This window comes from Tursiops truncatus, chromosome 12 (assembly GCF_011762595.2).
Source record: "Tursiops truncatus isolate mTurTru1 chromosome 12, mTurTru1.mat.Y, whole genome shotgun sequence".
NCBI lineage: Eukaryota > Metazoa > Chordata > Mammalia > Artiodactyla > Delphinidae > Tursiops > Tursiops truncatus.
The window spans coordinates 68,788,753-68,802,813 of NC_047045.1; the positions used below are offsets into that span (position 1 = coordinate 68,788,753).

At 38.0% G+C, this 14,061-nt stretch overlaps 1 protein-coding gene across 15 annotated transcripts in view; it reads right to left on the reverse strand.

Annotated features, from left to right (window-relative positions):
• The window catches only part of PLAGL1 (PLAG1 like zinc finger 1), a 99,973-nt gene that overhangs the window by 37,325 nt on the left and 48,587 nt on the right, over nucleotides 1-14,061 (reverse strand). For 13 of the 15 annotated variants that reach the window (XM_073789687.1, XM_073789689.1, XM_073789686.1 and 10 more), the window contains one exon: nucleotides 8,256-8,297. The exons of the other annotated variants lie outside the window; for them this stretch is intronic. The gene's annotated coding sequence lies outside the window, so the exon portion shown is untranslated. The remainder of the gene's footprint in view (nucleotides 1-8,255; nucleotides 8,298-14,061) is intronic. 15 annotated transcript variants of the gene reach the window in all.

A 14,061-nucleotide genomic window follows, 5' to 3' on the forward strand; every position in this document is an offset into this window, starting at 1 on the left:
GCTGATCTGCAAACATCAATGGTTCCCCCTTTAAAAATTTTTTTTATCCAGTGCTTTGATATTTAAAAAGGCAGGGAATTGAGGCCACTGTTGTTTGACTCAACACCACTTAAGGCTCCTTCTAATTCTATATTTCTGTGATTTTTAAAAATTACTGCTCATTCTTACATTGCATTACCTACTATATAACACATCAGTTTAAATGTGCTTGTTTATCTATAGCCTATTAACACTGAGAAATTTTTTTTTCCTTCACTACCATTTATCTCAGAAATTAATAGTTGGGAAGAACCCTTAAGAATGTCTAAGGAAGCATGTCTCACTAAAGAAACTCAGTCCATAGCTGTGGAAGTTTGATGGTTATTTCTTTCTCATGAAGGGCTAAGAATTGCCTTTTTATAACCACCTCTAATTGTCTTCTCCAACAATATGAAACAAACATATTTTTTAACAAAAGACATTCAGATATTTGAAGGCAATTTTAACAATCCCTTACCTTGAGCCATTAATTTGAGACTGTTCTTTCCTAATACAGATTATTAGTGCTATAAATTTCCCTCTAAGTACCGCTATAGTTGCATCCTAATTATTTGGAAATATGTTTCATTTCCATTCAGTTGAAAATACTTCCCAATTACCCTTTTCATTTATGTCACATGGGTTATTTGGTAAAATTCACCAGTGTGACCATTTGGGCCTGGGTTTCTTTTTTGGAAGGTTTTTGGTGGTGGTGGTGGTGGTGGCATTGTTTGTTTGTTTTTAATATATACTATTAATTTGATGTCTTTAATAGATATAGAGCTGTTCAGGTAAACTATTTCTCCCTGAGGGAGTTTTGGTAGTTTGTATCTTTCTAGGATTTGGTCCATTTCATCTAAGTTCTCAAATTTGTGGGCAGAGATTGTAGTATTCTCTCATTAGCCCTGTAAAATCCATGAGGTCAGTAGTCGTGGCTCCTCTTTCCTTCCTGATACTGGTAATTTATGTCTTCTCTCTTTTATCCTTGGTTAGCCTCGCTATATGTTTATCATTTTATTAATCTTGTTCAAAGAAACCAGCTTTCCGTTTTGTTGGTTTTTCTTTATCATTTTCTTATTTTCAATTTTGTTGACTTCTCTAATTTTCATTATTTACTTTCTTCTGCTTGCTTTAAGTTTAATTTGCTCTTCTCTAGTTTCATAAGGTGGAAATTTCAGTTATTGATTTTAGGTTTTTTTCTAATATAAACATTTAATGCTATAAATTTCCTTCCAAGCACTATTTCAGCTGCATCCCACACATTTTGATAGACTATATTTTCACTTTATTTTAAAGTATTTTTAAATATTTCATGAGACTTCTTTGATGCAGCAGGCATTATTTAGAACTGTGTTAATTTCCAAATATTTGAGAATTTTTACACTAACTTTTTGTTATTAACTTCATTTCCACTGTTGTCTGAGAATGTATTTCGTATGACTGGCATTCTTTGAAATGTAACATGTTCTGTATGGCCTAGAATGTGCCCCTGGGTTATTTAGAAGTGTGTTGTTCGGTTATAAGATACTTTTCCAGATACCTTTCTGTTCTGATTTAATCTTTGTATGATTTAAACCCTTTTAAATTAATTGTCTTTTTTTTTTTACCCAGAATATGATCTATCTTGATAAAGTTCTAGGCATGCTTGAAAAGAATGTGTATTCTGCTTTTGTTGGGTAGAGTGTTCTATAACTGTCAATTAGGTCAAGCTGGTTGATAGTGGTGTTTTAGCCTTCTATATCTTTATTGGTTTGTTATCTACTTGATGTATCTGTTCAGAGAGGGTACTGAAATCTGACTACATTTGTGGATGTGTCTATTTCTCCTTGTATATACTGAAACCCTGCTGTTAGGTGCATAAACATTTAAGAGGATTTTTTTTGATGAATTTACCACTTTATCATGAAAGAACCCTCTTTCTCCCTGGCAATATTCTTTGCTCTAATTTCTACTTTGTCTGATATTAATATAGCCACTCCAGGCTTTTTTTTAAAAAAACTTATTTATTTTCTTCTATTTTTTTTTGGCTGCATCGGGTCTTAGTTGTGGCATGCAGGATCTTTGTTGAGGCATAAGGGATCTTTCGCTGTGGCACGCGGGCTTCCAGGGCACGTGGGCTCTGTAGTTGTGACACGCAGGGTCCACAGCACATGGACTCTCTCACTGAGGCACGCGAGCTCAGTAGTTGTGGTGCATGGGCTTAGTTGCCCCTGGCATGTGGGATCTTAGTTCCCCGAACAGGGATTGAACCCACATCCCCTGCATTGCATGGCAGGTTCTTTACCACTGGACCACCAAGGAAGTCCCCACTCCAGGCTTTTTTTTTTTTTTTTGGCTGTGTTGGGTCTTCGTTGCTGTGCCCAGGCTTTCTCTAGTTGCAGCGAGTGGGAGCTACTCTTCATTGCAGTACATGGGCTTCTCTTTGCAGTGGCTTCTCTTGTTGTGGAGCACGAGCTCTAGGTGTGCAGGCTTCAGTAGTTGCAGCACACAGGCTCTAGAGCTCAGGCTCAGTAGTAGTGGCGCACAGGATTAGTTGCTCCACGGCATGTGGGATTTTCCCAGACCAGGGATCGAACCTGTGTCCCCTGCACTGGCAGGTAGATTCTTAACCACTGAGTCACCATGGAAGTCCGCAGGCTTTTTAAAAAATTAGTGCTTAAGTGTATATTATTTTCCATCCTTTAGCTTGTAATCTTTTTATCTCTCTATATATGTTGTGCACTTTTTCTGCAGGCAGCATAGAGTTAATCCTTGTTTGTTTTTTTCTTTTTGAACCTAATCTGATATTCTTTGCCTTTTAATGAGAGTATTTAGACCATTTATACTTAATGTGATTATTGATATGGTTAGGTTGAAATGTAGCACCTTGCTTTTTTTTTTGTATTTGTCCCATCTGTTCTCCATTCCCTTTTCCCTTTTTCCCTGCCTTCTTTTGAACTATTTCTTTTTCTGATTTATCTCCTTTGTCTTATGACTATTTTTTATGCTTTAGTGTTGATTTAGGGTTTATGGCTATATCCTTAACTTATTACAATATCCCTTTAAGGGATATTGTACTTCTTCACATATAGTAAAAAAAACTTTAATATTATATTTCAATTTTTCCCCTCCTGATCTTTGTGCAATTATTGTCACACCTTTTATATGTTATAAACCCCAACTCCACTATTACTATTTTGTTTAAATGCTTACCTTTTTAAAAAGCTTTAAATTTAAAAAAGCAAAACCTTATACATTTACCCAGGTGTTTACCATTTCTGGTGCTCTTTATTTCCACTTGGTATTATTTTCTTTCTTCCTGAGGACTTAGCATTTCTTGTAGTGTGGGTCTAACGGTGACTAACTCTTTAAGGTTTTGAATGTCTGAAAATGTCTTTATTTCACTACCTTTTTTGAAAAATATTTTCATTAGCTATAGATTTCTAGGTTAACAGTTTTTTCTTCCATTACTTTAAAGACATTGCTCCACTGTCTTCTGGCTTGCTTTGCTTTTGATAAAAAGTCTGCTGTCGTTCTTTGTTCCTCTAAATTTATAGTTTCTTCGTTCTCTACTTTAAAATCTTTCTCGTTATTACTGGTTTTAAATTATCTGATTAATGTTGTGCCTTGATGTAATTTTCTTCATTTTTTTTCTTTGTTTTTTTTTTTTTGGTAATTGCTAGCTTTTCATTGAGCTTCTGAGATTTGTGGGCTTATGGTTTTCATTAAATCTAGCAAATTTTCAGCCATTATTTAAAAAAATTTTTTTTCTGTTCCCTCCCTCCTTTGGAGACTCTAATTACACAATATTTTTGGCTGTTTAAAGTTATCCCACAGCTCACTGATGGGCTTTTTTCCCCAGGATTTTTGTGTGTTTTATTTTGTGTAATTTCTATTGCTGTGTCTTCAAGTTCATGCAATTTTTCTTTCTGCAGTGTCTAGTCCGCTATTAATCCTATCCAGTGTATTTTTCATCTCAGATGTTTATGTTGTCTCTAGAAGATCAATTTGGGTCGTTTTATAGCTTTCATGTCTTTTCTTAACAAATTTATGCTTCCTCTATTGAACATACAAAACTTAGTTATACTAATGTTTTTAATATATTCATTTAGTGAATATGTTATTAAAATCTTATTAAATTACTCAAATAAAATGTTTATTAACTTTATTAATATCTTTGTTTATTAAATCTGTTTCATTTCTGAGTCTATTTTTATTGATTGAATTTTCTCTTACTACTGAATTTTCCTGTTTCTTTGCATATCTGGTAAATTTTGATTGAATGCTAGACATTGTGTACTTTACCTTGTTAGGTGCTGGATATTTTGTGTTTCTTTATATATTCTTGAGCTTTGTTCTGAGTTGGAGTTAAGCGACTAGAAACAATTTGACCCTTTTCTTTTCTATTTTAATTTTTTGTCCGCGCCATGCGGCATGTGGGGTCTAACCCGTGCACCCTGCAATGGAACCGTGGCGTCTTAACCATTGGACTGCCAAGGAAGTCCCACAGTGCGACCCTGTAAACCAGAAGTCTGCAAATTATGGTGCACAAGCCAAATTTGGCCCAGAGTCTATTTATGTAAATAAAGTTTTATTAGAATACAGCCACCCCCATTCATTTACATATTGTCTATGACTGCTTTAACATTACAATGGCAGAGCTAAGTAGTTGCAGCAGAGGTCATATTGCCTGTAAAGCCTAAAGTATTTTCCATCTGGCCCTTTACTAAAAAAGTGTTGTGATTCCTCTTTAATGGCTTACTTTTAAGATTTGTTTTGTTTTGTTTTTTTTGGCCGCACAGTGCAGCTTGTGGGATCTCAGTTCCCCAATCAGGTATCGAGCCCAGGTCCACAGCAATGAAAATCTGTGTCCTAGTCACTGGACCACAAGGGAATTCCCACTTTTAAGATTTTTTAGGTAGGATCAGGGCAGCCTTTAGTCTAGGGCTAATTTTGCCTCACCACTGAGGCAATACCCTTCTGAGCACTCCATCTAATGCCACTTGTATTACAAAGTTTTTCTACTCTGAATGGTGGGGATGCACACTTCCCAGCCCTACATGAGCTAACTTTCCCTTCCCAGTGGTTTTTCTCCAAGCCTTGGGTAGTTCTCTCGTAAGCACGCACTAATCAGCACTCAGCTGAAGACTCCAAGGGAACCCTCTGAAGATCTCCAGAGCTCTCTTCTCTCTGGTCCTCTGTCCTGCAAATTCTAGCTGCTTCAACCTCCCTGAATTGCCAGCTTAATCACCTCAATTCAGGGTGACTACTAAGCTGTGTCTGGGTTCCCCCTTACACTGTGGCCTTGGGCACATCATTTGTTTCCTTTATCTCAAGGTTAACTGTCTTATGCCACTTGTCACCCAATGTTTGAAAACCTTTGTTTCATACATTTTATGGGGTTTTGTTTGTTTGTTTGTTTTGCTAAGGCAGGATAATAAATCCAGTTCCTGTTACTACATCATGACTGGAAGTCATGGTAGAAGTCCCCTCAGTATGATATTCCAATTCCTTACATTTGCATTAATGTTTTATATTTTAAAATAAGTACTGACAAATCTACACTATCTCATTTCATCCTCTCCACATTGCTAAAGTGTAGAGATCACAAAAAATGCAAAAAATTTTCTGGGGTCACATTACAGAGCAGCTCATGTCTCCTAGTCATTTTCTCTTCCATAAAATATACATAATTTTTTCAAAATTTACTATATGTAATGACATAAATTACAAAAGACTGTCTTCTCTACAAAGTACACTGTAAAATAATTTATTACTAGTATCTCAAGCTTATAAAACTGAGCAATATCAGATTAAAGGATTAATAGTTACTGAATGTTGCTAATGGCCAAGTCTATCACCTCAATTAATCCTCATAAGCCTCACAACTATTATTATTTCAATTTTATAAAAGACAAACTGTGGCTAAGAAAGCCTCATTAACTTGCTTATAGTGTACTTATTGGAATCACAGCCAGAATTCAAGCCAGGCTACACTTGGTTCTAAAACTTGTGCTATCCACCATTCTGTCTGCTCTTAATTTATAGCTCTTAAAAAGCACACTTCTGGAACTAAATTCTGATAGAACACTCTAAATCTTCAGTAACAAAATGGCATTAGGAATCATTTACTAAAAATATCAGTATCTACTCACTTTTACCAAAGAACTTCTAATCAAACAAGCACTGAAAAGAAAATGAAGTATATTCTTAGAAGAAATTTCAAACCTAGTTTTTCTCCCAGTAATCCTAGAAATACATAGATGATTGAGATTTTAGTTGCTTTTTTCACTTACCTATCTCTGTGGTCACGAGGCAACAAGAGAAGGTTGTATTAGGCAAAGTCAGTAACCGCTATACAATCCATTTTCCCTATCCCACTTTCCCATCTTTGTAAACAAAACACACAAAAATTATTACTCTCGTAGAGTTCATCCTCAAGTGAAAGGGAGACAGATAAGTAAAATATATAACAGAAGGTGGTTAAAAAAATAAAATACTGGGACTTCCCTGGTGGTGCAGTGGTTAAGAATCCGCCTGCCAATGCAGGGGACACGGGTTCGAGCCCTGGTCCGAGAAGATCCCACATGCTGCAGAGCAACTAAGCCCGTGCGCCACAACTACTGACCCTGCGCTCTAGAGCCCGCGAGCCACAACTACTGAACCCACGTGCCACTATTGAAGCCTGCATGCCTAGAGCCTGTGCTCTGCAATGAGAAGCCACTGCAAGGAGAAGCCCGTGCACCACAACGAAGAGTAGCCCCTGCTCGCCGCAACTACAGAAAGCCTGCATGCAGCAACGAAGACCCAACGCAGCCAAAAAATAAATAAAAACAAATTTATTTTAAAAATAATAATAAATAAATAAAGTACTGCAGTGATAGGAAGTGCTGGGAGTGTAAGGCAGGGAGAAACAGTGGTAATTTGAAATAAGGTAGTCAGGGAAGGCCTGGATACGGAGATGACAATTTTGCAAAGATTTAAAGGAGGTAAGGAAGTGAGTCATGTGGCTATTTGTGGGAACAGTAATTGCAAAACCCCAATGTAGGAACAAGAATATTGGTATGGCTAAAGCAGTGAGTGAGGGGGAGCAGTAAAAGGTTAGGTTAGATCAGAGGTAATGGGGGCCCATATCATGTAGAAGTTGATAAGCCTCTGTGAAGAGAGGCACCGGAGTCACTGGAGCAGAAAAGTAACATGATCAGACTTAAGAGTTTTAAATAATTTATCTGGCTGCCATTTGGAGAATGGGTTATAGTGGAGAAAGTGTAAAAGCAGGGAAACAAGTTAGGAGGCTATTTTAATAAAAAGATGAAGGCTTTGACCAGTATGGTAGTGGAATACATGGTGAAAAGCAGTCATCTCCTAGATATATTTAAGGCAGAGCTGACAGTATTTCCTGACAGCTGGGTGTATAGGGGATGACAGAAAGAAGAGAGGATGATGGTGCCACAGAGACTATCTGAGCAACTGGAGGAATGTAGTTGCCATTTACTGAGATGAGGAAGACTAAGGAAGAAGAAAGTTTGGTTGGAGTGGAGAGGATTAGCCACTTAATACTGTAAATGTTTTCAGTGATAGAGGGGATAATTCATTTCCCAGGTTAAAAATGTTTGTTCAAATCTATTTCAAATGTTTAGATTTCACTGAATTAAAAAAAACTACCATGAAACAGGAGATCTAAATTTTTCTTCAATATGCTACAAGAAAAAGTTACTGAACAGACATATAGCTACTCCAAATGATAAAATGAGAATAAAGCTAAATTCTCCCAATCTGCAATTCTCCCTTCATTTCATCTCATTGCCAGATTTTCACAGATAAACGAAACAGAATTTGTTATACCTCATTAGGCAAACCATTCCCATTAGTGGCTTTCTCCCAGGATGTTGTGTCCCTCTTACCATCTGCCACAAGGATGTTCTAGGTGAAGACTGTGATGTCCAACGGGATGGATGGATGTGCCACCTCAGCTCCACAGATGGCACTTTGCTCCTGCTAATCATAACCCTGATGGGAAGTCACTCCAAAGAAACAGATGGCCCCAGCCCAAGATGTGTAATTCAAACCTTCTCAAAATAACTATCACCTAATGGTATGAGAAAAAGTGAGACTATCTTTAAACTAATATAAGAACCAAATAAAAAAAAAGGTTTTGCTCTAATTCTTGTTCAGATTCCCTAGAAAAATATTCTCATGTAATTAGAAAATATACAAGGTTGGAGGTGAAGGATAAAGAAATTAAAATATCAACTTACAAAAGCCAATGATGACTATGTTGTCAATCAGGCGGGAAAAACCTAAAAACAAAAATAAAAACTATATATTAGTTTTATATAGTAGTTGTGTGTGCATTTTTAATTGTAACTTCATTGAGATAATTGCAGATTCACATGAAGTTTTGAGAGAGATTCCTCATGTCATCCTTTCATAAGTACACCCACCTCCTTCCCCACAACCTCCTTCTGTCCCTAACCCCTTGTATATCTATTTTTAACACTAAAATAACATCCATTTGTGAACAATAAGTATCTTACTCACTGTGTGTTAAGAGTCTACTGTGTAGTTGAATGTCAAATCATGAATAAGGAATTCTATTTTTCTGCATTAAAGAGTAAGTTTCAGTTTAAGGAACAAATTCTCTGAAAAGATGTTTGTTCCTCGTTACCTTAACATAGACTACTCACTTCAAAAATCAAAAGGTAAAAGGTAAGCTAAAGTAGTGACCGAACTCATAGATTTCATATTTTTAATATTTATTTTAAAATATTTTATTCTTTAGAGCAGTTTTAGGTTCACAGTAAAAATGATGGGAAGGTGGTTTCCTCGTTGCTGTTTTTTTTTTTAACTTATTTTGGCTGCGCGGGGTCTTAGTTGCAGCATGCAGGATCTTTAGTTGCAGTACGCGGACTTCTTAGTTGCAGCATGCATGCAGGATCTAGTTCCCCGACCAGGGATCGAACCCAGGCCCCCTGCACTGAGAGACAAGAGTCTTATGCACTGGACCACCAGGGAAGTCCCAGGAAGGTGTTCTTAATTTCAAATTCCACTTGTTCATTGGAAATAAGGAAAGCATATATAGGAAAGCAACCGACTTTTGTATAATGAACTTGTATCCTACAATGCTGCTGTAATTGCTTATTGGTTTTGCTACTGAGGTAAGGCTAGCCTCATTGAATGAGTTAAAACGTATTCCCTCTGCTTCTATCCTTTGAAAGTGATTATAGAGAACCGGCATAATTTCTTCCTTAAATGTTTGGCAGAATTCACCAGTAAAACCATCTGGGCCTGGCGCTTTCTATTTTGGAAGGTAATTATTTACCTGAATTCTTTAATTGAGAAATCCTCTTCAATTGTCTATTTCTTCTTCTGTGTTTTAGCAGATTGTCTTTTAAAGAGTTGATCCATTTCATCCAGGTTATCAAATTTGTGGGCACTTAGTTCATTGTATTCCTTTATTATCCTTTTAATGTCCAAGGGATCTGAAGTGATGTCCCTTCATTTCTGATATGAGTAATTTGTATCCTCCCTCTTCTCTTCTTAGTTAGCCTCATTAGAGGCTTATCAATTTTACTGCTCTCTTCAATAAAACCAATTTTTGTGTCCTTGCTTTTCTCTATTGATTTCCTATTCTCAATTTCATTGATTTCTGGTCTAATTCTTATTACTTCTTTTCTTCTCCATACCTTAGATTTAGTTTGCATTTCTTTATCTAGTTTCCTAAGATGAAAACAGATTGATTCTTCCTTCCTAGCATATGCATTCAATGCTATACATTTCCTTCTAAGCACTGCTTTCTCTGCATCCAACATATTTTGATAAGTTGTGTTTTCATTTTTATTTAGTTCAAAATATTTTTAAATTTCCCAAGATTTTTTCTGACCTATGTATTATTTGTAAGTATGCTGTTTAATCTCCATGTATTTTGAGAATTTTCCAGTTGTCCTTCTATTATTGACTCTAATTCCATTGTGGTCTGAGAGCAGATATCATATGATTTCTACCCTTTTAACTTTGTTAAGATGTGTTTTATGTGGTCTACCTTGATGAATGTTCCAAGTGAGTTTTATGTGGTCTACCTTGATGAATGTTCCAAGTGAGTTTGAGAAGAATGCCAGTATGCTTGGGTTCAGGTAAGAACCCTCTTCAATGTTGAAGACTGCTGACTTCTCATTGTACTCTCACGTGTCAGGAAAAACAGCTGGCTAGTTCTCTGGCCTCTTCTCATAAGGGCACTAATCTCATTCATGAAGGCTCCACCCTCATGATCTAATTACCTCCTGAAGCCCCACCTTCAAATATCATCACATTTGGCATTAGTATTTCAACATGTAAATTTTGTGTGGACATAAACATTCAGTCCATTGTAATGACCTTATATAGAGATAAAGACAATTTAGTCATTTCTGAACCACCTCACTCTCTACAAAATCTCACACCAATAATAGCACAAGCTGGGGGGAAAGCTGGGTAGACTACTCAAAACCTATACAATTCTGTAATCAGAGAGCTAACCAAATAATAACGGGTACCTTGACCTTAACTTGGACAGCCCCAGCAGGCAGCTCAGTGTAACTGAAGAGTGACTCAGGTAATATCAAAAATGCTCAAAAACAATAGAATGGAAAGGCTACTGCAGGAGAAATGACGACAAAGGGTTCAGAGATGGGGTCTCACAGCTGGGGAGAGTGACTTCACTCTAACCCTGTCAACTCAGACTCAGCTGGGTTCCAGAGCCTGCACAACTCCAGAATATTCCCTCACTCTTATTAATTTCCCATTTTCTCTACTATCTTCCAAATGACCTCCCACTCCCCACAGTTGTACATACATCTCTTTGCTAACATCCCTACTTCATGCTTCACTGAGAGAGAAAGGGAGGGGGAGGGAAGGGGGCAGAGAGAGAGAGAGAGAGAGAGAGAGAGCGCTCGCGAGAGAGCGCTACTGGGTGGAGCATCTCATCTTCCCAATGCTAAACCTACAAATTTCTCTTCCTAGCACCAAAGGTCAACCCCACCTCGCCATCCAAAGTTTTCTCTCCATTATCATCCTCTCCCTTTCTACTAGAGGTACTTCTCCCCAACACACAATCATGCTCTGGTATTTCCCAACCTTTAATAAACAAAACCTTCACTGACCTCGCATTGCCCTCCAGTTCCCACTATGTTTCACAGACTAACTTTCTCAGATTAACTTCACAGAAAAGAATTGAAAACAGATAATCCCCATTTCCTGACCTCCTATTCACTTTCCAACCCATTCCCTTGGCTCTTATCTCCACCACTCTATCAAAGGATCCTTATCAAGGTCATCAAAGCAATTCCTATTATCTTCATTTAACAAATCAGGACACTGAAGCTCAAGAGAAATTATTAGGTTGAGATAGTAAAGATACATACCTTCCCTTGGAGATAAGCAAGAGCCTAGGGCTGCCCCAAAGCACTCTTTTCAGGATATTAAACTAAGGACTTTATCTTCCACGGACCCCCACCTCTTTCCTTCCTTATGTCAACCTCCCTGTACTAAATCTCAGATTTACTTCTTAAAATACCTCATTACTTTTCATTATTTTAATTGAGAAAAAACCTTTGCTTGACCTATGAATATTTTCTGCGTAGGCCACTTGGTGTATATTATATTGATCACGACAACCTGAGAATAGGTGGGTTTATCCCCTTTATACAAATAAGAAAATTTTGGCTCAGAAAGAAAAAATACCTTCCTAATATTGGACAGTTATGAAGTAGTAGAGCTAACATTTGATCTGATCACCCAGATTCCGCTCCCCAGGCTGACTGCCTTTCATGATGGTTAGATGTCACAGTTTCTTAGTTGTTCCCATTACATGGTAACAGGGTAAGGGCATCACTAAGAGAGATATGACATAGTCCCAATACCTCCATAAGGTCAGAAAACCTAGGATTGATATAAATTTGCTACGAGCAAAAACATAAGAAACTGATTTATATATTATAATGAGGACTTTATAATAAAAGTAATAATTGTCAAGACATTCAACTCAACTTTGGTGATCAGGGCATTTTCCCCTTCTAGCTCTATCTAGGAAGCTAAATTAGTAAGCACGAGAATGGTATAGATTTACGTGCTCATTCGTATCTTACTCTCATTTTCTAGGCAACACAGATATTACACTTGCTCAGCACTGTCCTTAAACATGGGCAAGAGTGGTTCACAGCAAACCCTTCCCTCCACAGTGAAAAGTCCAAGTGTCTAAGAGGACATACCCACCCAGGCCCAGACTCCCCTCCTAGACTATGCTCCAGGATCCTGGAACCACGGAATTCTTGTTCAAAGAGCTTCAAGCCTGCCACCAGGGACTGCACAATCCTTTCACCTAAACCTGTTACTTTTTAGGACAGATCATGCCACTCTATGTGCCACACTAGGCTCAAGAGGTGGCCAAGGGGTGGCTGTTTGTAGGGGTGTGGACATAACCAAATGTGTGCCCTTCATAGTGCAGAATTGGGCCAAGGATGTGAAGAAAAGAGAAGATGGGCCAGCTCTCCCTACACTGCCATGTTCTAAAGGTGCAGAAATCTCAAGACTAAGAAGTCCACATTCAAACCTGGTTTTCCAGGTCATTTGAGATCAATTTGTCAAGGAATGATAGAGTATTATTTTTGTAGTTAGTTTACTGTCTTAAAACTTTTAACTGTTTTGAGTCACAGTACCAGTCCTTCTGTTTATATTCCTGCTTGGACTTCTCTACCTGCTTATAGTTAGGCAGGGCCATGTGACTAGCTCTGGGCTGCCAATGAACAGTTAATTACTGGCACAAGACCATTTAATATTATCTTTCCTTACCACGTAAATCGAGAAGACCAAGTATTTCAGAAAGCATACAGCCCAGGACGGTGATGCCTCACAGGCCTAAGTCTGACAGTGTGGATGGAGTAGAGCCTCCCACAAATCCACAATGGATGTTCAGTGTGAACAAGAAAATAGACTGTTCTTCTGTGAAGCCACTGAGGTTTGGGGATGGCTCATTAGCACAGATAACTTTAGCCCATCCTGACTATATAGAAATCGGTACCAGAAGTAGGATGCTTCTCTAGCAAAAACCTAAAACACATGACCATGGTTTTGTGGTCAGGAAGCAGTGAGAAAAATTATCTTAAGAGCTGGAAAGATAGTGGCGTATTTTATACAGTGGTGTATTTGGTAAAGCATTTGCTTCTGGTGCCTTGGGAGGCAGATCACCTACCTAATGAAACTGCAGCCCTAGAAGAGGTAACAAAACAAAACACTGGAAGAGTGCACTGGTTATTGGCTGCATTTGGCAAGGTATTCAAGAAAGAGATGAGCTCCAAAAAGGACTATCCAGTTTTCAAGAAGTGGAGGAATAGAGGATCAGACATTTCAGATTTGCAGTATTAAAAGAACTAACTAGGGCTTCCCTGGTGGCACAGTGGTTGGGAGTCCACCTGCTTATGCTGGGGACACGGGTTCGTGCCCCGGTCCGGGAGGATCCCACATGCAGCAGAGCAGCTGGGCCCGTGAGCCATGGCCACTGAGTCTGTGCGTCTGGAGCCTGTGCTCCGCAACAGGAGAGGCCGCGGCGGTGAGAGGCCCACATATCGCAAACAAAAAAGAACTAAATACTTCTCAACTCCCATACTAACAGTTTAAAGACTTTGAAGGTCATAAGCCTAGGAAAATCTTTTTTTTAATTAAATTGCCTCAGGGCAATGATAGATAATGTATCCACTAAGTCATTTATATGGATAAAAAGACTGAGGAAGAAGATGAGATTAAGGGTAAAGATTTCCAAAAGAAGCAAGCCAGTCCCAAAGTAACTTTCTTTGGGTCAAGAAAGAGAGCTACAGGAATGAGAAAGCAAATCAAGGCAGCAAATCTAAGAACCATATCTCAAAACAAAAGAAAAAACTAGGGATGTATTTACTAGCACATAGAAATCGTTGGAAACAGATAAGAAAAATTCTAGATTTTGGAGAGAATTATGCTGCCAAAGAACCAGCTTATCAATTGAAGTCTTAAAATGATACTTTGGTTCCCAACCTTCTATTTGGAGGAAGTGGGCAG